At 58.0% G+C, this 6,199-nt stretch overlaps 1 long non-coding RNA gene across 1 annotated transcript; it reads left to right on the top strand.

Moving 5' to 3' along the window:
- Positions 1 to 636: 636 nt before the first annotated feature.
- Positions 637 to 1,404, top strand: LOC132334940 (uncharacterized). Its single transcript, XR_009488572.1, has 2 exons — positions 637 to 789; positions 1,080 to 1,404. It is a non-coding gene; the product is annotated as an uncharacterized LOC132334940 (long non-coding RNA).
- The last annotated feature ends 4,795 nt before the right edge of the window (positions 1,405 to 6,199 follow it).

Raw genomic sequence — 6,199 nt, 5'->3', positions numbered from 1 at the left:
CTGCAAGCCCCAGCCTCTGCCTGGAGAAGGCCCCCGAGGGCGGTGCTCAGAGTGCGGGGCTGGCAGCTGTGCCCCTGCCCGCTGCTGCACCCAGAGGCTGTGCGGGCTCTTCTCCAGGCTCCTGTGGGCCTGAGCCAGGCTCCGATGCAGCCCTGGCCCAGCGGAGCTGTGGGGCGGGCTGGCACCGCGGCTCCCTGGGCAGCAGCCGGCCCTCTGCACCTTCCAGAGCCCGGCACCAGCAGCTGCTGGCCGCGCCTCCGGGCTGTGCAGGCAGGGGAGGCTGGGGCTGGGCACAGGCAGCGCCCGGCCAAGGGGCTGAGCCCACGCTAACCCTTCCCTCCTGCTGCTCTCTCCAGCTGGCAGACGACGAGGGCAGAGCGGCCGAGCACCTACGCCGGGCCCTGCCCTACCTGCAGAGCCCACAGGAGTCCCTGCGAGTGGCGGCCATCAGGTTCATAGGTGAGCCACGAGCCCGGGCTCTCTCCCCAGCCCGCCACAGCTCGGCCCCAGCCCCGCCTGCTGCCACGGCAGCGCCACCCGGGCCCGGCGCCATCGAGCCCCGCCTGGCCACGGCGCTGCTGCCGCCCTCTCGCAGCCGTGCCCTGGGGCGGCAGCGTGCAGCAGGGGCCGGGCTGAGCCCTGCCGGGCCAGCAGGGTGTGTAGCCACAGTGCCGGCAGCAATGCTGGCAGGGAGCTGTGCCGCTGGGGCTGTGACAGGCTCTGTGTTCCCAGGGATGGCCGGGCGGATCTTGACGGGGAAGTATCAAGAGCTGAAGCTTATCTACAGTGGTGAGTGAGGGCAGAAGGCTGGCAGCGGGGGCTGGCAAGGGGAAAGCTGCAAGCCCTGTCCCGTCTGTGGAGGGCTCTGCTCATTGTGCGGACGAGGGCTGGCCTGGGTGGAGCACACTGAGATTTAAGGGCCATGTGGGGGATTCATGGCTGCTCTTTGGGCTGATCCCCTTGGACCCTGCTCCATCCTGGCCATGGCTAGTGCAGGCCGGGATGGCCCTGGCAGGGCGCTCTCCTCAGCTCCCTGCAGATGTGTCATCTGACCATGGCTCTGTTCCTCTCTGTTACAGCCCTGGAAGTAATGGCAAATGACATCAGCCCCTCTGTCAGCAGCCTGTCAATTCAAACTTGGCATATCCTCAGGGCTTTAGACAGACCTCGATATTCCACCTTCAGGAATCTGCATGGTGAGCTCCGTGGGCCATGGAGGACAAGGCTTCGTCTGCTGGGGCTCAGCTGCCTGCGCTGCTGGAGCTCTGCACAGAGATGAGCCCAGAGGCTCTGTCTGCTGGGGCCACCTGAGCCAGCAGAGATTTTCAGTTTGTTCAAGACTGTTCTTTTCTTCTTTTTGTTTTTCTTTAGTATATAAATATAGGATGTGTTATAATAGACAGACACCCAGGATCTTTCTTTTGCTGCCAGGACCTGCAGGGCATTGAAGAAGAGGGGAAAAGGGTGCTTGTGCTCAGTGAGCTGCCCAGGTGTGCAGTGCTGCAGGAAAAATGGCCAGAAGCCTTTTGGCCTTTGGTGGTTCTGCTGAAGCCTTTGTGGTGCCAGCAGAACAGTTGGGCAGGGGTTGGAGCTGTGGGGATCCCTGCGAGAGCGGTGCCTGGAGATGGCCACAAGCCCTGTCCCAGGCAGGCACCGCTATCTGTGTCCTCCTGCCCGTGTGCTGCTCGCTGCGTTGCTGAGGGCTCCGAGGTGCCTCTGGATGGGGCTCCTCTGGAGCTGCTGTGGGGCTGTGGCGCTGCTGCCGGGCAGTTTGGCCGGGCTGGGGGAGACCCTGAGGGGCTGGGGCACTGGGAAGCCGTGAGCAATTGTGTGCCAGAGGCTACAAGCAGCCCCCTGGCAGCCGCCTTGTTCCTGGCACCCGGCTGCTCTGGCGCTTCCTCAGTGGGCGGTTGGAGGGACCTCCTGGAATCAGGCATGGAACCCTGGTCCCGGCCTTTCAGGGCTGTGGGGCCAGGAGTTGTGGGGCTGGGCGTGTGCCCTCCCTGTGCTCGAGACTGGAGCCCCAGGCCCCTCAGCCTTAGGCATTGAGCTCCACTGCCTGCTTGCTGAGTCTTGTTCCTGTTGCTGTGGGGGAGGCTGAGCTCTGTGCTTTAGGTGCCGTTGAGCCAGAAGAACAGCAGCTTTGAGCCCAGAGGGGCCACAGAAAGGCCTGGACAGGGCATTCCTGGCATTCCCAGGGCAGGGACACATGGTAGTGTGGCACCTTCAGGGTGCCACGCTGGCTTTGCACTGGGCCACCTCCCTGTGTGTGCAGGGCTGGCTCTTTGCTTTGCTGTGCTTGGCCTTTTGCCAACGTGCTCCTTTGGCTGCCTGCAGAGAGGGGCAGCCCTATAAGAAGGGGGAAAGGCCCTGTCTCCAACATCTCAAAGGGGGAAATGGAGCTCTCCCGGCCCTCAGCCCACGCTGTAAGCAGAGCAGAGCCTTTCCCCCAGCTCTGATGGCTTTCTGCCTGCTGCTGGGCCCTGGCCACCATGACCCACTGCACTTGCTCTGAGTCACCTACAGGATGGCTGCTGCCTCTTGATTTGCTGGCGGGACGTGAGGGTCACTGAGGGAAAGGTGGGTGTCCCAGTGCTGAGGGCACACATGGGTCACTGAGCAGACTTGAAGCTTCCCCAGCAGGTTGCAGGTGCCTTATGTGTCACTGAAGGGAAGGCAGATGCCCCATGTGTGGCCGAGGTGTCATGAAGGTCTCTGAATGGCATGCAGATGCCCAGCATGCCACTGAGGGCACATGAGAGTCCCTGAGGGGAGGCGGGTGTCTGTCGTGTCCCTCAGCGTACAACGTCGGTGTTCCTGAGGGAACCCAAGCGTCCCTTGAAGGGGACACAGGCACGCCACGTGTCATCGAGCGCACGTGCCGCTCGCTGAAGAGACGCCAGGGCCGCTGAGGGGACGTGGGCTCGCCCTGAGGGACACGGCAGGGCCGGGCCGGTCCCCGCTGAGCCGCCGCCGCCCGCTCCCCGCCGCAGGGAGCGTTTCCCGCCCAGGCGCGGGCGGCCCCGCCCCGCCGGTCCCCTCAGCCGCGGGCGGGAGCTCCAACCCGCTGTGGCCGCCCCTCGGGGCCAGGCGCCGGGCGGCCTTCCAGAAGCCGTGGGGGAGCTGCTCTGGGGCTGCCCTGCGCTCATACACACCGAGGAGGATGGGGCAGTGTTGTCTCAGGACTAGGGAGTGTTTCACTTTGAGAGGGGTAAAGCTGCAGTAGCTTAGAGCAAGAGAACTTCACAGCACAGGAATGCTACTGGAATTGCCTGGTGTCACCTGTAGGGCACGCAATGAACATTTGGGCTTTCAAGTTGAGATAATCACTGGACTGTGAGAATAATGAAATTGGAGGTCATCTGTCGAGTACATGTAGTGGGTGGACATTTCAGCAGGAAGATTTGAGGTCATCTCTAGGGGACAAAATTACTTTTGAGAAGAAGTCTGAGTAATTTCTAGAGGACACATAGAGATCATTTTGTGACAAAACCTGAGGGAAATGTTAGGGCAAAGACAGAACATTTGGGGGGTAAAACCTCAGGTTCTCTGACTTCCCACTACCTCATCCCATGCCCCAGCAGGGGAGCTTTGCCCTCCCTGTCCCCAGCCAGCCCAGCCTGGGCACCTCGGGGGTGCCCCCACCCTCCTGCTGAGGCCCGGCCTCGAGGGCTTCTGCCGCAGGCCTGGGAGACGCTCTGGGGAAGCGCCAGAGCAGCCGGGTGCCAGGGACAAGGCGGCTGCCTGGGGGCTGCTTATGGCCTCTGACACCCAATTGCTCAGGGCTTCCCACCGCCCTGGCTCCTCAGGGGCCTCCTGGTGTTCTGACAATTGACAGAGGTGATTTAATGGACACACCACTGGAAATAATGTCCTTATTTTACTGTCAATAAGAAGGAACCACAGTGTAAGATGATACATTCAATAAAAATGTGTGCTCGGTTATTGTGACAAGCAAAAACAAGCAAGATAGTGCACCTAAATAAGTACTATAAGAGAGAGAGAGAGCTATTTTGAAAGAAACATTACCAATTGCCTAAATTGTTTATCATCTTGCAGATCTGCACTTGCTGGGGAGCTGCATTTTACACCAAGGACCTGGGGAACCGTTCCCAGCAATTGGGAAAATCCTAGGTCATCCATTCACCCAGAGATGAGGTTTCCAAATTTGCCCTGAAAGTGGATCCAGCTTTTATAGGCCAAAAAGAGCAATTCAACGCAACTCAATTATATTTTTAGCCCAGAAACCCCTGCAGCTGATGGTATACTTCACAGCCAGCAGGGACACAGCTAGGCCAAAGCCCAAACCTCTGCTGGGAGGGTTTCCCCTCAAATACCCTACAAACAAACCTCTATTCAAGTCAGTTGGGAAAGTTTCTTCAAATGATACATTTCTGGCACCTAACTACACAGGGTTATGTGAAAGTTTCTGAAGCAGCTGGTTTGGAGTCAAAGAGCCAGCAATAAGAGTCCTTGTCATTTATTTGTAGCTAAATCACACTTCGGGGGACTTGAAGGAGTTTGGAACGAGTTAGAGACCAGACCTCTGAATTTTTTAGCTGTTGCCATTTCTTTTTCTTCTACATAGACAGGAAGGATGAGTTTGGCTCACATCTCCACCGCAAGGCTCAGAAGGTCACAAGACTCCTAGTTACAAGACCTTTTTAAGGATTTATTGGCCAATCAAACACTGCCAACAAGGATATTTATGTTTGTCTGGGTTTGAAAAGACAGGTGTCTGCTAAGGAAGGCAGGAGCCTCCCCTGAAATGGAAAATGTGAACCCCCTCCCTCTGAATTGTTATAAGTTTGAAATTAAGGGGCTCTAAGGCAAAGATATGGGACAAGGAATAACTTCTTTAGTAGGAAGGAAAAAAAACCCCAAAAAACAATGCAGTAATACAAAACAATACTGGCAGAGTCAGAATATGGTCTGACTCCCTGTGTGTCAGGGTGTTGGTAGTAATCCCATTAAATGGTGGCTGCAGTTCTCCTGGAGAGACAGGTGAGGTTCTGTTAAAGCAGTGACCATGTAGAAGGGTGGAGTTTTCCTTTGAAGATCCAGTGGTGGTGTGGATTGGTCTGGTCTTCCTCTGGGAATCCAGTGGGAAAGGTGCTGTGGTGTTCCAACTGTCAGATTACATCCAGGAAGGAATGCTAGGCTCCATCCCCTGGGTGGAGCTTCTCCCAATGGGATGATGTAATTTTATCAGTCATGCAGTCAGCACCTGCAGATCCTGGCTGCAAGGAGAGAAAGCAGAAACCGCCCGTCAGCTGAAGGCTCCTGTGCCCTTGTCCCAGCTGCCCACGGTGCCCAGGCCATGCTGGCCGTGCTCAGAGCGGTGCCCAGAGCTGCCCATCACTGCTGCTTTTGGCAGCAGGGCAGGAGGGCAGGACGTGTGCCCAGCCTGCAGCCAGCCAGGGCACATCCACCTCCTCAGCAGCTGCCCAGAGCAGGAGGCTCCTGTGCTTGCTGCCATCTCCCAGAAGCTCTGATCCCACCATGCCAGGCAGACAGGGACCCACCTCACGCCCTCCCCTGCTGGAAGAAAAGCTGGTCCCAAAGGATGTCCTCAGCCTTCTCCAAGGGCACGGCCCATCCACACTGCAGCTGGTCCCAAGCACTTCCTGATCCAGACTGGACCCGACCTGGAACACTTCCACTAGAAAAACAAACAACAAATTATTGAAAATAGATTACAGACAAAAAGGGGAAACAAGAAAAGATTTAAAAAAATCTTCTCTGTGTGGGGCTTAAGGAAGACCACCCCCTGCATGCAAGGAAAAAACCCACACACGGGTGAGGGAAGCCCAGGCTTTCTCCCTTCCCCCCTGCACTGCCCCCACAATAACGCTGATCCCAAAGCAAACAAGGGCAGTGGAGCAGCCCAAGCCCTTCCTTGCCTGCACAGCAAAGCAGCCTCAGCACAGGTTCTGGAGTCCCACCTCTGCTCCCACCATGGGGTTTGTTTGTGTCGGGCTGGCTGCCTCAGCCCCAGCCCAGGGCACGGTGGGGGCTGGGGGCTGTTGGCAGGGCCAGGAGCCCACTCCCATTTCGTACCCAGCCCAGCCCATCCCCCCAGCCCTGCCAAAACCAGCTGGGCAGGCGACTGAAGGATCAGCTGCATCTGCCCCAGCAAAGGGGGAACCTTTGGTTCCCAGCCAGGCTGTGCAATGCCCAAATCTGGGAGCATCCCCCT

This window comes from Haemorhous mexicanus, chromosome 16 (genome assembly GCF_027477595.1).
Source record: "Haemorhous mexicanus isolate bHaeMex1 chromosome 16, bHaeMex1.pri, whole genome shotgun sequence".
Lineage (NCBI taxonomy): Eukaryota > Metazoa > Chordata > Aves > Passeriformes > Fringillidae > Haemorhous > Haemorhous mexicanus.
The sequence above is the reverse complement of the archived record's forward strand: the minus strand, read 5'-3'. Positions and strand labels throughout refer to the sequence as shown.